The following is a 17,672-nucleotide window of genomic DNA, read 5'->3' as shown; positions in this document are numbered from 1 at the left end:
CACTGGATTCTTGGTCCCATGGCTCTGTGTGTTCTGGGACATCTGGGGACTTCAGCACTGTTTTAGGGGCTTTGGGTCCCACCTCTTCATAGCATTGCTGAGATGAGATCTGTGGGTTCACCCTCATTCTTGAGTGTATGGTGCATTTTTTCTAGAACCAACACACGCCACCGTGGCAGCACTGCTTTGACCACGTGCTGGGACAGCGTGTGCTTGTCAGTTCTTGGGTTTAAATTTTCTGTTCTAATTTCTAAAATGGGGTATATTGACAGATACACTCCATGTAAACAGAAGCTCTGTGGGGTTTTCAGCAACTTCTAAGAGCATAAATATTCCTGAAGCAGCTAATCTTCCTCCCAACAAGTGAGGAGCAAGCCGGCAAGTCCTGGGTGCCTGTGGCGGCCAAGCTGTGCAGCCCAGGCTGCTCACCGAGGAGCAAGGAGAAAATCTTAAAAACCTACTTCCATGCTGTCTTTCACAGAATCTCAGAAATGAACGTTTTAATATTTAAAGAGGGGTGATTCTTTTTTTAATAAATTATTTTTTTTCCTTTTTCAGTAGTATTAGATAGAATTATTACAGTTCAACTCCACATACACATATTGCATGTAAATACATGTATAGAGTATACTGCATTTTTTAGTTTACATATATGTACTAATTATTCTTTCTAAGAACAGATTAGAGCTTTAGATTTTTAAAATTACAGTTACCAGAGGAATAAGGACATCTACAAAAGAATAATAAACAGAATATGGTAATCCAATCACAAAGGACAGTCAGATGTGCTTACACATATTCAAGAAATCAAAATAATAATTAGTTCATTTGTGGTCTTATTATTATTGCTATTAATTTTAGATTCCTCATAAATGAAGTCATATGGCATTTTTCTTTCTCTTTCCACCCCACTTCACTTAGAATGACAGTCTTCAGGTCCATCCATGTTGCTGCAAATGGCATCTTTTATGGCTGAGTAGTATTCCATTGTAGATATGTATCACCTCGTCTTTATCCAGTCATGTGCTGATGGACATTTGTGTTGTTTCCATGTTCTTGTTCTATGTCCCTTCTGGCAACAATTACTGATTTTAAATATTTTCCACCTTAAAATCCTTCCTGAAGGAGATGTGGTAACAGGAATCAAAAACAGTTACAGCACAGGGTTGTGTGTGATGGGCCCTAGGGGCTTGGTAGGAAGGTTGGCAGAAAGGATTTCAGATTCTGATCAAATGATTCCTCCTCTTGTAGCCCTGCTGACCGCCTCTCTCACGGCCTGCCCTACTAGTCTGACCAGTCCCTTCTGTGAATCCCACTGTATTGTGCACAAATTTTGTCCAATTGGTGTCATCCCACAGGGAACTTAGGTGAGGCACCTAAGCTCCTGTGTTGGTTTCTTCCATCAGCCCTTAACTTCCTTGGGAGCCAGGACTGTCTCATTGCCCCAAGGATCCCTAATGCCTAGTGAGATGCCTGATACAGCTGGTACTTAACGAGCACATGGGTCAAATGGAAAAACCTGATCAAAGGAAAGGCCCTCATTTTTCAGACATGCCTACTTGAGTACATAGGGTAAAATGACATGTCTTCTTGGATTTGCTGTCAAATACTTCAACAAAGGACAAGTAAAAGAACAAAGGTCTGAATAAAGGAAATATGGAAAAGTTTGTGAATTCCTTAATCTGGGTGATGGGCTTATTGTACTATACTTATTGATGTATACTTAAGTTATTTTATAATTTTACTATCATTAGCTGAATAGCAAGTATTAATACGTATTAATTGAAATCCTTAGAGCTGACCAAACTTACCCCACACAAAATCCTTAAAGTCCTAGTAGTCTGTCTTACAGAAATCTTTTCCCACAAAGACAGGAAAAACGGAAAAGACAGATCCGTGAAGTATTTCCACGTTGTCAAAAGACCAAAGACCGACACAAAGAAGAGATTGCTAAAAAAGATAAAGAGGCTGAAATCAATGTCCTGAAAACCTAGCTAAGCAATTCCTAAATGGCCCAACTTAACTAACCTCAGCACTGCCTGCATCAAGAATGGGGCAAATAGCACCTAGTGGATTTTTTTTTAATAAATAAATAATGATCCAGTTCCTACCACAGGCAATTATGATAAGACTGAGTATAAGTTCTAACACCAACTAGTGTACAAATTCATAATTTCTACTTGATTCAAACTGCTTCTTCTATAAAATCTTGAATCTTTTTATTCTTAAGACAGATTTGTGGCATATGACCTAGTGATAAAATTTTCAACTCGCTTGTATTCAAAAAGTTCACCATAGTGAGAGTTTATTACATCAACTATTGCTTTTTGGGAAACCCATGTGCCTTGTCACTCTCTTTCATAAGATTTCCTGTGGAAAATTCAATCCCTCATTCAGGAAAGGCTGAGCAAATGGTCTGATGGAAAACCTTCATACACTGCAACACAAGAAAATGAAAATGACAGTGAGCAGCCCGTGAAGCCGGCAGACACACACAGCGCACGGCTGTGTTCCCGCCTCGACTTTCTGTAACCAGCAGGGAAAATGTGCATTTCAAGAAATAGACATAAACACTTTTCAGGACCTGAGCACACAATTTCCCTTTCAGGGTTTAGTGGGCTTCCATTTAATTCTATGAGAAGTGTTTAAAACAACAGAACAACAGCTGAGATAGGGTTTAAAGTAACTTTTATGTCTTAGTGAAAATAAAGCCAGCTGATAGTTATCATTTTTACTTTATTTGATCTCACTCTCCTACTTTACCTCCCCAACCTCCTCCACAAAATGATGGTGAACATCCCCTCCTGGGTCAGAAGGCTAAGTAGAAATTACCAATCACATGGAGGTGTGCTTTGTTGTTTTATTTTTCAAAAGAAACATGTTTCATTCATGTGATTTAATAATTAAGATCAAGAAACAAACTCTACTCAATAAATGGTAGCCAACACATGTCGTCATAGCTGCTCATCAGGTTTGGCCCCCCATTACACACATTTACATGGACATCTGCCATGTGCTGTCATGGGAAATGGTGAGTGGGGACAGGGCCTCTGCTCTCACAGGGCACACAGCCTGGTGGGGGAGGCGGTGTTCAATCATTGCCCTTTTTTTTAATGTACTTACAAATTATGGGAAATGCTATTTAAAAAGAACAAAATGAGTCAATGAAAGTGAAAAATACAAGGACAGTATTTAGGCTGAGGGAAGACAGGGAACCTCTTTGAAGAGCTGACACTCCACTGAGACCCAAAGGACAACTCCGGTGCTGCAGGTGAAGGGCAGGGACACATTGATAAAGGGCTGATATCCAGAATATACCAAAATCTCTTTAAACTCAACAAGAAGGAATGAATAACCTGATTAAAAAATGAGCAAAATGCCTGAACACACACCTCATCAAAGAAGAAATCTAGATGCCAAAGAAGTCTATGGAAAGATGCTCCACAGCATCTGTCATCAAGGGGCTGCAGACTGAAACAGCGAGGTACCACTGCACACCTGTCAGAACTGCCAAAACGCAGAACACTGACAGCACCGAATGCTGGTGAGGATGTGGAGCGTCAGGAATTCTCATGCATTGCTGGTGGGAATGTAAAATGGCCCAGATACTTTGGAAGACGGTCTGGCAATTTTTTACAAAACTAAACGTACTCCTACCATATGATCCGGCAACTGTGCTCCTTGGTGTTTACTCGACGAAATGGAAACTTATGTCCACACACAAATCTGCATACAGATGTTAATAGCAGCTTTATTCATAATCACCAGAACTCAGAAGCAACTAAGCTGTTCTTCAGTAGGTGAATGGATAATAACTGTGGTCCAGCCAGAAAATGGACTATTATTTGGTGCTAAAATGAAATGAGTTATCAAGGCATGGAAAGACATGGAGGAACCTTAAATGCATATTACTAAGTGAAAGAAGCCAATCTGGGAAGGTTCTGCAACTGTCTGATTCCAACTGTATGGTGTTCTGGGAAAGGCAAAACCACAGAGACTAAAAGATCAGTGGCTGTCAGAGGCTAGAGGGGAAGGAGCAATGAATGAGGTGCAGCACGGAGCATTTTAAGGTCACTAAGACAGACTACTCTGTATGATGCTGTGACGGTGGATACATGTCATTGCACATCTGTCCAAACCCACAGAGTGCACACCACCAAGTGTAAATCCTAGTGTCAAGTCTGGGCTCTGGGTGATGATGACGTGTCAGTGCAGGTTCACCCATTGTCGCAAATGCACGCTCTGGTGCAGGCGTCAATAGTGAGGAGGCTGTGGGGACAAACTGCAGTTCATACACCCAATCCAGCCCCAGCCACCGCTGTTAATAAAGCTCTGTGGGTGTGTGGAATGTCCGGCTGCTCTGGCGTCTGAACAGCAGAGCTGAGCAGCTGCACCAGAGATCAGGAGGTTTGCAGACCCTGAAATACTTACTCCCAAGCCCTTGACAGAAAAAGTCTGCTGAGCCCTGTTCTAAACGAATCAGAATTCACCCTGATGAGACAGGACAGCAGGGCCCAAACCAGGCATGGTTAATGGGACTGAAGCAATGTTTTAGTTCCAACACCTTTGCTGAAGTCCTGCAGATCCAGCGACAGACTGTAGCCAGGAAGCGTCTGCAGAAGGAGTCGGTAGCAGGCCTTCCCGCCAGGCTCCGGGATGCCGGGGGCCGCGCGCTGCACGGGGGCCACCCGCTTGAAGAAGGCGGACTTGCGGTGGAAGCCGATCAACTCATAGAGCTCGGAGAGGATGCTGCACTGCTGAATTCTCTCCTAGGAATGCTGAAGCACAGGGAGAAAAGCAACAAGCATCTGAACGAAACATGTAATTGAAAAAAGACCCGTAAAAAATTTTCCCTTAAAACAGAGACCCAACGACACAGGAAGGAAGAGGAAGGCTGACTTCATGCACTGATGGGACCGGATGCAGAAATGCAGGGAAGCAGCGCTGTGCAGACGCTCCAGACCCCCTCTGGGCCCCACCTTTCCGAGTTCCGCCTCTCCTTTTACTAGAAAGGTCCGTATTCCCTGAAACAGAGGAATCTGCTACCTAAACATGGGACACAGAGATGGGAAAGAGGAAAAGGAAGGGAAAGTAAAGGAACAACAGTTCATCTAGACCCTAGGGTTTGGGCGGGACTTTCACCAAACACACAACCTCTCAAAGCACAGAGCACACAGTGAGAGGCTGACAGAGTGACTGCGACTTCTGCTCCTTAAACACCAGCTACCTGCCAGCACACGCTGTGCCCGTTACTGAATCATTACAATCATTTCAGAAACTATTACTACCCCGGCTCACAGGCAAGGAAATCTGAAACTCGGGGAGGAATTATTATCATCCTGGACAAATTCCCACGGCCCAGAAGTGTCAGAGCCTCCGGCAGACCCTGGACTAAAATGCTCCTCATCACCACGGGCCCTGAGCCTCAGGCTGAGGCCACGTCAGGTCTGCACGGGCCCAGAGCACGAGTCTGTGGGACAGGGAGTGGTCCCACTTGAAGTGCCAGGCCAAGGCCCTCAGGAACCTATGTAATGAAACCAAATCCCCAAACTCATTTCCAACACACTGCCCTGTCCGGGAGGACTGCTCGGCACATCTGGCTTATCACCTGTGCACAGGCTGTGCAAGGGGCCCAGACAGTGACGTGACGTCCCAATGGAAGTGGCTCGGAGACCGCTTCATCACAGGACAGACTCTCCCGGCTTCCAACGTTAACTCTCCATTCCATTTCCAACTGGAAAGTAAGTTTAGACTTGTTTTCCTCTCCAGAAACAAAGAGAGTGGTAACATCAGCGGGAAACTCAAGACTGAGGAAGAGTCTCCTGGCCATTTGGAAGGATAGGCTGGGGAGGGAACAGAGACAGGGATCAGAAAGACCCGTGTTCCAGTCCAAAGTCTGCACATCACTCGCTTTGACAGTTTCCTTATTAATACAGGTGATAAAATCTAATTATGATTGTTGGGAAAACTAAATGAAATAACGTATGCCACTAGCATAGGTGTAAAATCCTCCATGAGTGTTCCAGAAATGGACGTGACCATGGTTAGATACTGTCTGCCAAGTCTTGTGTGCTAAGTTCACATCAGCCAGCCAGAGATGTGCCAGAGAATGCCTCAACAGCCAGCAGCCTTCTCCAACTTGGAAACTCACAGTGTCCGAAGAACAGGCAGTGGTGGATGCTTTGGGACACTCTGGAGGTAGCACTCCAGTGATGACTTTAAAAAGCTGGGGAGAATTTAGGGGACCATACAGTTCAAATACAGAAAACTCATTCCATGTCTACAAATATTCATCTCGAGCCATGATGATTCAGAGAGGAAATACATATTCAAACGTACATCATTTTCCCACATAAGTGCATCAAAACAATTTGGAAAGAATGTAACTTTCTTCTCTAGATCACACAGTGGGGATTACAAGGTTTGTACTGAAAGCCCTACGTGTAAATCATCTGCAAACGTAACTGGGTCCATTATCAGTCATCATCATTCGAAGGGAAGGATGGAAAAGAACAAAGCCAAGCTAATACGCTCCGGTATTTTGTTGGGTTACGATGTCACAGAGGAGACGGACAGGTCATCAAGGAACCACTCTGCCGTGATCACGGAGCCGGAGAGCGGGATGGGCGGCAAGATGTATGGCGCAGCCATAGCTGTGCCCTGCGCTTCTAGGCAGGTACCCAGTCACTTCGACAAGGTGTCAAAAGTGTATGCCCACGTCCTCATCACCTGTCATGCATTAAAGAGAAATGGAAACCTATAAACGGCCAATAACCTCGGTGGGTACACCGTCCAAAGAGCAAAGTCACAGTTTGACAACTGGCCATCCCGGTTCCCTGGGATTCATTCTTGGAGAACCTTAAAAACCACTCCTCTGTCCTCAAGAAGTGCTGCCTACTTGTCCGATCTTTGGCTCAGGGATACAGCACGTTCACGTGGACTTTAATGTCTGCACAGATTTGACTGTCTTTCTCCAGGTTCACTTGTCCATTCTGAAGAGGCCTGAGTTAAGTCCAAATTCCATAAGATCAATTCCCTCCAGTGACAACTCAACGAGTCTGCAATTACAAACCAACTGAACAGGACTGTCCTCAGCTAAAAATGTCACCCACCCTTCACTGTTTTCTTAATCTCCTCTCCTGGCTAATTGCAACAGACTAACACCACCCTCCACCAAGTTCCCCAACTATGTCAAATAGAAAGTAAGGTCCATAAAAGAGGAGACAACTCCATAGTCACCTCTGAATTCCTAGCATATATTAATGTCAATAAATAGAACTATGATTATGGCTTCTTTCCTTTAAAACCTTTCTGGTTATTTAAATGAGACCATGGAAGGGAGGTGTTTGGGTCCAGTATCTTGATCCAGAAGACTCTGGAGACCTTTTTCGGAATGGCTGCCCACTGATTCATTCAAAACACAACTTCTCTTTCCGGGAGGAGCTGTGATTTTCTGCCAGGAGTTTGTTGTCACTCTCATGCCAGAACAGATTTAAACTAAATACTTACATTGGATATGTTATTTTCCCCCGCTTCCAAAAAAATTGACTTTCCTTACTTCCTTGCCTTGAGGAATGCTTTTTTACTTTTCTTTCTAATTCACTCCTTTTATACAGCAGGATTCAGGATGTGCTTGGCCTTACATAAGAACAGCCATCCAACTCCCAGTGTGAGAGGCCTGGGGCTCACCTCCTGCCCTCCTGTCAAGGCAACTGAAACTCAGTTCAGGAGCCAACTGGCCCCCCAGGGCTTCTAAGGCTCACGTATCTCCCAGAATCCTTGCTTTCTGGTTTGACTTGGCTTCTGAGGATTTCCCCTCACTTTCTTGACAATTAGCTGTGCAGCTTGAAAGATGAGGAAGGAAGGTCTTATTTCTTAATCAGCATTTTAAGGAACTTATGTAATGAAGGTTTTCAAGAGTTTCTAGAACCCTCCATTGCCGAGACAGAAAACACACTAGATATTTTCTAAATCTAGCTATCATGTGCATTTTTTCTTTGCTTTTGTTTTCTTAACTGCTAACAGACATTTTTAATTAAAAAATAAAATAAGGCCCCAAATAGGATAGAACATTGAAGAGGAAACAAAATTAAAGGGCAAAGACAGAAAAATGATAAGTACTCTACAAAGTTAATAGAAAACATACACTATGGATCAGATCAGCAATTCTCAGTAACAGCTAATTGAAACCTGACCATGAGGTAAAATGTCTCTCCTGTCAGGAGACTGGCCAACAGAAAACAGAATTAAATCAACAAACTAAAATTCTAAGTCTGGCGAGGTATAGAAGTCTACCAGCTAAATGTGTCTTCTTCTGGAAAAGAGGGAGACTCACCAGCTCTTTTCTGTGGAGCCTGAGCCCAGGTGAGGACGGTGAAGTGAGCTCTGTAAGTACCCAATTAGCAAAGTGAGTGATGAATAAAGAGACGTGAGCTTTGATGACAGAGATGATACTACTATTCACTTGTCCTGTAAGTATGTCTTCACGTTCAATGATCAATACCTCGGCGTCCTCAGGGATTGAGATTATAGGAAAATGCACAGCCCGGGCCTAGACCTCCTCTATGATTGTGGCACTGCACTTAGATGTTTCAAGGGCACCTCCAACTCCACCTGCAAATAGCTGATTTCACGGTGCTCCTCCCATAGCCGTCCTGCCCAGGGCCCCTTGTCGGGGGTCAAGGTCTCTCTGCCTCTCCCAGCTCAGTCCCATCACTCATAGATGTGACTGGACCCCTCCTTCAGGGCCCAATTTCCTCAGTCAACGAGTCCCACCACCCACACCTCACCTACCAGATTCTCACTGGCACTCCCTCAGCACTGACTCTGTGCTGGGGACCACGCTGCACATTGTGCACACGTTATCTCACTGGATCTCCACAGAAGTCCTGGGAAGTCGGTATATCACTGCTTCAATTAATAAGATAAATTGTTTCACTTCCTTGAGTGTGTCATCCAAAGTGACACGGCTACTGAGCCACAAACCTGGGACTGAAAATCACTTGAAAATTGAACACTGCTACACCTCACAGCCACCCTACTCTGACTTATCACATCACCTCCTGCCGAGCCTTCTAAATGTTTCTAAGCATTCTACAAGACAAAAGTGATCTACGAGAGCACCCCTCTCCCCTACTTAAAATCTGACAATGACGTTCCACTTCCCTTAGGAGAAAGCCCCACCGGGCCTGAGCACAGCCCAATGGCCCGGCATCCGCGTTCCCTGCGCGGCCGCGCCGCCTCACCCACCATGCAGCGCTACATGTGCCGTGTCCAGGACAGGGATGCTGACTCCGTACAACCCGGGGCTCGTCTCACTCAAACAATGATCACCCTCTTCAGTGCTGACTCTCAGAAAATTGTTTTCTCTGGATGAATCAATATCTTTTTCCTTACAACTTCCCATCATTGATAATGAGCTCCCCCCAAAAGAGAGAAGACCTAATCCTCAGTCTCCTTATCTGTAAAGTGTGAATAACAAGGAAATATGTGAGGTTTTAAGTGAAATAATATTCATGTGAGGCTGAGGGACAATTCCCAACATACAGTAAGCACTCAATATGTGCTTACTTAATATTAATAAGAATATATTGCATTCCAGCAACCTTAACTCAATGTTTTATGGCTTTGTCCAACAGACTACAGACAAACATTTGGACGAACACCTTTGAGCAGATCAGCCCAAGCGTGCTGGGAGAGGTAAGCACTGACTCCAGTTACAGCTGCAGCCAACCAGCACTACGGGGCGGGGGCAGTTTGCTCAAACTCTTACATGTTGCTTGAGCATTTAGTTGTCATTAATGAATAAAGACAGGTGTTCTTTAGTCAAAGCTCCTGAAACATAAATCTTCAAAGATTGATGCAAATTAGATTTCAAGTACAACACTCTCACTAGAAATTATTTGAAAATTATAGTCTTAGCTCCTCTGCACATCAAAAGGGCATTTTCTTAATGTATCTGACTATATACACTGAGAGGATTGTTTAAAAGAAATTAAGATGAAGCCATCCTGAATAAGCTCTCAGTATCATCTGCACAAAGCCCCACCCAAGGGTCTCACTTCTCACTTCCACATAGGTGTTCAGGTAGCTTAACCTGGGTCTTGGTTTCTTATGACACGGGGGTGGGAAGAATTGTGGATAGATTTATGTAGCAAATATAAATCTAGGGTATTTGCTGTGTAGGAATCCTAGAAATAAATAAATTGATATATAGTCCCACCCTTAGGAAGCTCAGCCTTTCCAATTACAACAGCATTAAAAATAAAATGAGAGATACATTTAACAAAATTTTACAAGATTTGCACATTGAACATTTTGAAGTATCACCAAAAAAATTAAAAGATCTACATATATGGAAGGCATCCCATGTTCATGGAATGGTAGACAATATTGTTAAAAATGTTAAGACTCCCCAAAGTGATCTACAAATTTAATGGAATCCCTATCAAAATTCCAGCTGACTTCTTTGCAAAAATTGAAAAACTGATGCCAAAATTCATATGGAAGTGCAAGGGACCCAGGTCAGCCAAAACAATCTTGAAAAAGAAGAGCAAAGTTGGAGGACTCACTCAAAGGTTACTACAAATCTATAGTACTCAAGTCATTATGGTACTGGCATAAGTTTGGATGCATAAATCTATGAGACACAATAAAAAATCCAGGGGGGAAATTTACATTTACAGTCATTTTTCCAGAAATGTGCCAACAACACTCCATTGAAAGAATAGTCTATTCAACAAATGGTGCAGAGACACCTGGGTATCTGAAGGCAAAAGAATGAATCTGGAATCTGGACCCCCGTATTTTATTTAACAAATAAAATATTAATTCAAAATGGATCACAGACGGAAATGTAAAAACTAAATGTATAAACTTTCTAAAAGAAGACATAGTTTAAATCTTTGTGGTCCTAGGATAGGCTATGGCTTCCTAGATACAATACCAAGAGCACAAGTGAAAAAAAAGAAAGATAAAATGGACTTCATCAAAATTAAAACCATTTGTTACAAAGGACATCATCAAGAAAGTGAAATGAAAGGGGAAGGGGGTAGCTCAAGTGATAGAGTGCGTCCTTAGCAAGAAAAATAAAATGAATAAATCTAATTACCTCCCCTAGAAAGAAATTGTTTTAATGTTTAAAAAAAGTAAAGTGAAACGACAATCTGCAGAATAGGAGAAAAATTTTGCAAAGCATATATCTAATAAGAGACTAGTATCCAGGATATAAAACAAATGCTTACAACTGACCAATACAAAGAAAATCGACCCAATTTTTAAATATGCCAAGTATTTAAATAGATACACAATTGGCCAATAAGCATATGAAAAGATGCTCAGCATCACTAGCGAAATCAACATCAAAATGAGATCTGATTTTACACTCACTAGGATGGTTATAATCAAAACATGGACAATAACAAGTGTCGTTCAGGAGGCAGAGAAACCTCATATGCAGCCAGTGGAAAGGGACAATGGTGCAGCTTCTTTGGAGAAGTCTGGTGTTTCCTCAAAAGGTTAGAGTTATATGGCTCAGCAATTCCACTCCTACATATAGAGTCATCCCTCAGTATCCTCGGGATTTCGTTTCAGGAAACCCCCACCCTGGATACCATAATCCAAGGATGTTCGAGTCCCTTTACAATCAGCCATCTGGATCCATGAAGTGGAAACTACAGATATGGCGGGCCAACTGTACAGCCAACAGAATGAAAACATATTCTCACAAAAACTTGCACATCAATATTCATGGCAGTATCATTCAGAGTAGCCAAAGGTTACAAACAATATCCATCCATCAATGAACGGATAAACAAAATTACCAAGAATAGTCCCACAAACTTTTGGTCATTGAATCTTTGACAAAGGAGGTGAGAACATACAATGGAGTAAAGACAGCCTCTTCAGAAAATGGTGTAGGGAAAACTGGACAGCTGCATGTAAATCAATGAAGTTAGACTACTCCCTCACAGCATACACAAAAATAAATTCAAAATGGCTTAAAGACTTAAACATGTAGACAAGACACTATAAACCTCTTAGAAGAAAACATAGGCAAAACATCTGACATACATCTCAGCAATGTTCTCCTAGAGCAGTCTACTCAAGCAATAGAAATACAAGCAAAAATATACAAGTGGGATCTAATTAAACTTACAAGCTTTTGCACAGCAAAGGAAACAATAAGCAAAACAAAAGACAATCTATGGAATGGGAGAAAATAGTTGCAATAAATGAGACTGACAAGGGCTTAATTCCCAGAATATGTAAACAGCTTTTACACTTAATAAGAAAGAAAAACAAACAATTCAATTCAAAAATGGGCAGAAGTCCTAAAGAAACATTTCTCCAATGAAGACATACAAATGGCCAATAGGCACATGAAAAAATGCTCAATATCATTATCAGAGAAATGCAAATCAAAACTGCAATCAAGTCTCACCTCTCACCAGTCAGAATAGCCATCATTCAGAAGTTCACAACAATAAATGCTGGAGAGGCTGTGGAGAATAGGGAACCCTCCTACACTGTGGTGGGAATGCAGTTTGGTGGAGCCATTGTGGAAAACTGTATAGAGGTTCCTCAAAAGACAAAAAATTGACCTCCCATATGACCCAGCAATCCCACTCCTGGACATATATCCAGAAGGATCCCTAATTCAAAAAGACACCTACACCCCAATGTTCACAGCAGCACTATTTACAATAGCAAGACATGGAAACAACCTAAATGTCCACTGACAGATGACTGGATAAAGAGACTGTAGTATATTTCTCCAATAGACTACTATTCAGCCATAAAAAAATAATAAAATAATGCCATTTGCAGCAACATGAATGGACCTGGAGAATGTCATTCTAAGAAAAGTAAGCCAGAAAGAGAAAGAAAAATACCATATGAGATCGCTCACATGTGGAATCTAAAAAAAAAAAAAATCAAAAAACAAAGACACAAAAAGATAAACTTATCTACAGAACAGAAACAGACACAGAGACATAGAAACCAAACTATGGTTACCAGAGGGGAGAGGGTGTGGGAAGGAATATATTGGGAGTTCAAGATTTGCAGATACTGAGTATGTATAGAATAAACCGCAAGTTTATACTGTATAGCACAGGAGAATATATTTAATATCTTATAGTAACTTATGTTTAAAAAGAATATGAAAATGAATACAGGTATGTTCCTATTTAACTGAATTGTTGTGCTGTACACAAGAAACTGACACAACATTATAAACTGACTAGACTTCAATGAAAATATTTTTAAATAGACCAAAAACGAAAAAAAAGAAAAAGGATATTATGAAACCAAAAGAATAAAGTACTGACTCAGGCTACAATATGGATGAACCTTGAAACTTTATGCTAAAATAAGCCAGACACAAAAGGACAAATAGTGCCCTTTAAGGTGAACTGTATCTAAGCGTTTACTGTACTACTCCTGTAAATTTTCCGGAGGTTTGAAGTCTATCAATATCAAAATAAAATGTATTATTCATTAAAAACATAAAATGATTCCTCACAGGAGGGCTTTAATTATTAAATGCAGAAATGCATGTAAAGCTCCTGGAACAACACTTTGCACGTCCACACACAGTCACTGCTGTCACTGCCACTCAGAGGGTGGTGCCAGCGCTGATGAGGGCTGCCTCCAGTCGCTCCCCTGCAGACAGGAGTGAGGGCCTGGGCTCTGACAGGCAGGGTGACCGTGAACCTGGGTCAGACACAGCCATGCCCCAGACTCTGCGTTACCCAACTTTCTTATACAAACTGCTACATGTAACATAAACACGCTACAGGGATGTAATCTTACAACACAGGGAATATAGCCAATGTTTTACAATAACTATAAATGGAGCATAACATTAAAATTGTGCATCTATTGTACACCTGAAACTATATCATATTGTAAATCAGCTATATCTTTATAAAAATTAAAAAATAATTTAAAAATGTTATCACTTTAATATTCAATTCGTTTTTAAGTAACAGACTAAACAGCTTAGATGTATAAAAGCATTTAAGTGTGCTGTTGTTTACATATTTATTTACTTTCAGCCCTCCTGCTAAAAGAGAAATTAACAATTTTTTTAAACACACCTTAACAACCATAACAACAAAAAGGCAAAATTGAGAGTGAAGAGAAATTGGAGATTCATACTTAAATGAAACAGGGGGAGGTAAAGTCATAAATATGGATTCCCTGGAGTCAGGGCAAGTGTTAAAGTCCGACTAGAAATTCAGCTGTCAGCTTCTTGGCAGCTAAAGGCAAAAAGAAAAGATCATAGGGGGGTGGTAGAGCAGTGTGCTTAGCGTGCACGGGTCCCGGTTTCAAGCCCCAGGGCATCCACTAACAGATAAATATACCTAATTACCTACCCCCCCAAAGAGTCCAAAGAAAAGAAAAAGAGAAATTTCTTTCCTAAAAAAACCTGATATTAAATTTAGATTAAATATTTTAAGAAAAATAGAAAAAGATGAGTGACACAAGCGATAATGCCCGAGAGATAAATCCGCGGTGGCTGCTGGAAGGTCCCCATATCCCACGTGCAAAAATCTGAAACAACCTTCTCACCACTCAGAGTCATCCTCAGCCCACCCCACCCCTCCCCCTGTTAAATGCAGGAGCACAGGCAGGGCCTGGCCTTTGCTCTCTCTGTGTCATCACAGTGAGACAGGATGGAAGGGGGACAGAGCACAGCCATTCAAGGAAGGCCACAGCAATTAACATCAAAATGGTGAAGGATTCAACCTCCAATAGGCCTTGAGGCTCAGGATGAAGAGATTTAACTTCTAGCAGAGCTTGAGCTTCATTATACACCCATTGTAATAGTAACATGGTGAATAACACGCCCCCAGGCACCATGGCAGTCCCAAGGCTAGCCACAAAAGGTCAAAGGGTGGGAAATGGCCAACTCCCCGGGAATCCCAGCCCCTTGCCCTTAGGCTGGTCCTTCTACTTATTAGCATATGAAACCACCAAGCCCAAGAAAACAAGCAACACAGCGCCGCCTCGCGGTCAACCCTCTCTCTCCCTCTTCGGAGAAAGCCCACACTCTGTGGAGTGTGTACCTACTTTTAATCTGAGCACCCAACCCCCACACCTCGTGGCGATTCTCTTGCCTTTCAATGTATCTCTCTGAGTAAATCTACCTTTACTCAACAGTTGTTTGCTCTTGAATCATTTCCTACACGAAGCCAAAGACCAACATCTGGAGGGACAAATCCCAGGGGCTCAACTAATGCGTGGGACACAGCCCTTCTCATGCCCCACATCTGTTTTCTTGTATCAACAGGACTGGGTTGTGAAGGGAGTTCTTAGGCCCCAGCTAAGGGACAGAAGCAGCCCTGGCGTCGCCCAGGTTCTCTGTGGTTCTCTGTTGTGCTGACTCCCCAGCCACAGAGCGTTCTCCCTAGGCCTGTCCCCACAAAACCCTTCTCTCCAAAATACAAGAACATCATGTCACAGTCCTCTTGTTCAACCAGGAAATGTTCAGCCCACTTTTTCCTTCCCCAGTAAAAACCTAACTGTTCTCCCTCCCATCCCACCTCTTCTTTCTTTGTGAGAACTCTGCTCTCCACACAGACCATCCTGAACGCAGGTGCCTTGCTGGCTGGGACCGAGATGTTTCAGTCTCACAGCCTGCGTCCTTTCACTTTACCCTTGCTACCTTAAGCCTTTCCTGAGTCTCCCACCCCTCTGATTCTGAACTTCACAAAGTGCTGAGGTTACAGTCACTATGTTCATACCTCCCAGGTTTTAGCTAGTTTTCCTTCGCAATATCTTCACTAAGGAGCTGCATCAAGAAGTTTAAAGAGGCTATTCTTACATCTGAGCTGAGGAGCCTGCATAAAATTTAAATGGCTTTGAAGAGAGAGTTAACCAGGGACAGAGTTGTCGCAGGTCCTAGTCAACAGTGTCATGAGGCAAAATGTTCTTCAAAGGCTCAGAGTGGCTTCTGAACACGGAGTCGGCAGGGAGGAGATGCCAGGCAGTGAGTGGGGTGAGTGACACTGGGTACGCTTCCCCAGCTGGGGAAGAATTGGATTTTGTTCTAGTTTTCCAAACAATTTCTTACTACCATTTTCTCTTATTGTCACATACCATTTCCTACGAATTAAGAAAATCAATGTCAGTCATTTGGGTCACTTGGGAGAAGCTACGCTGATGCCATTCACAGGGCTGGGACATGACAGCCACACCAGTCTAGGTTAAAAGACCAGTGGGGGTAATTTCCGAGGTATACAAGGGCATGCAGCAAACTCCCCAGCTTCAATGACCTCATCTCAAAGGTGGGGCCAATACAACTACCAAGCAATGTGCGTGATGATTATGGCCAACATCTGTCTACAAGGTAAGTGCCCGTGACAGCTGCCGCTTAATGGTGAATGAGTACGATCAGCGAGGCTCAGTCTACCTGGCCACACGCGCCCTGCCTTCCTGCCTTGGTGCAGCAGCAGAGCTTGTTTAGCTGAGATGAACGCCCCCAGAGCAGCCCCGACGGGAAAGCTCGCAGCTCTGCATTGTGAGGCGTGTTCCTTTCCTTCTCAGTGCTGATCACAGTTTGCTGTCATCTGTTTTTATGTTTATCCCTTTTGTAACTTCCTCTCCTCCGGAGTTTTGCTCAAGCAGCGCAGGGCCAGGTGTGTCTTGCGGCCTGCCCGATATTCTGGGCTGGGAAACAGCCGACCACACATCTGGCTCTGGTGCTGAACGGAGAGGGCAGAAGGCCCTGGGGCCCATGCTGAACCGAGGCCCATGCACCCAAAATTATGGTCTGACTTTGGGCAAATTACACAGTCTTCTTTACCCTGAGATTCCTCATCTGTCCATGAAAATAACTGCCCATGGCACACAGAGTTACCAAGATTAAAGGAAATCACCAAATTCACAACATATTCAAGGGGCTACCAGTGCATCCTCAACAGACAAATGCTGCCTTTACGGCTCTGACACACGCCAAGCGGGGCGGCCACACACAGTGAACACTGCTAAGTGCTTCATGTGTGCTACAATACTCTTTAGAACTTACAACAATCCCAGGAAGAAACGAATATTATCATGCCCATTTCACAGATTCACCAACAGGTTAAGAGAGGTTACATTCTAGTCCAAGGCCGTATGGTGAGGAAATGGCGATTTAAACCGGAATCTGGGCCCAGGCTTAGGCTCCATCTCTCTCCCATCCACCTGACCACTTGCCTATGAATTCCACCTGTCCAATACACAAGTTTGCAGCCGGCCAGCTCTTAAATGCAATGTTTGCCACCATTTGTCAATGTTGGTTAATTACCATAAACTGTTCTCAGAAACCACTACAGAAAAGAAAGGTGGACTTAAGGAATTCTGCATTGCGTTCTCCTGTAATGTGCAGAAACCCTTCCCTACACCACCAAATCCAATTGTATGCTTCCTCCATGTTTATGTTTGCACACGGCTTATTAAAGTAGAAGGTACCTGCAGTAATTCCATCTCGGTTGCTTTCCAAGGTTGCAGATTATCCATAATCAGTCCGTGAACGAAAATACTACAATGTGAATGAAAATACTGCAACCATGTCAGTAAACAAAGAATGCTGAAACCAAGTCAACAGCGGCTGCCTGCCACCCCCCAGCGAGGACAGGCCTGCAGCCCAGCCTCTGCAGCCACTCACAATGGTGCCCTCTGAG

General features: G+C 43.0%; 1 protein-coding gene and 2 pseudogenes across 1 annotated transcript in view; 1 reads left to right on the top strand and 2 right to left on the bottom strand.

Annotated features, from left to right (window-relative positions):
* The window catches only part of LOC116661733, a 708,679-nt pseudogene that overhangs the window by 192,269 nt on the left and 498,738 nt on the right, over nucleotides 1-17,672 (top strand).
* Nucleotides 1-17,672, bottom strand: part of LOC116661731 — a 322,303-nt pseudogene that overhangs the window by 270,954 nt on the left and 33,677 nt on the right.
* LOC116661734 (trafficking protein particle complex subunit 9-like) overlaps nucleotides 2,841-17,672 on the bottom strand; it is a 167,503-nt gene continuing 152,671 nt past the window's right edge. Inside the window, 1 exon segment of the mRNA XM_032474262.1 lies at nucleotides 2,841-4,778. The gene's annotated coding sequence lies outside the window, so the exon portion shown is untranslated.

Source organism: Camelus ferus, chromosome 36 (assembly GCF_009834535.1).
Source record: "Camelus ferus isolate YT-003-E chromosome 36, BCGSAC_Cfer_1.0, whole genome shotgun sequence".
Lineage (NCBI taxonomy): Eukaryota > Metazoa > Chordata > Mammalia > Artiodactyla > Camelidae > Camelus > Camelus ferus.
This window is presented reverse-complemented; position numbering and strand designations above follow the sequence as displayed.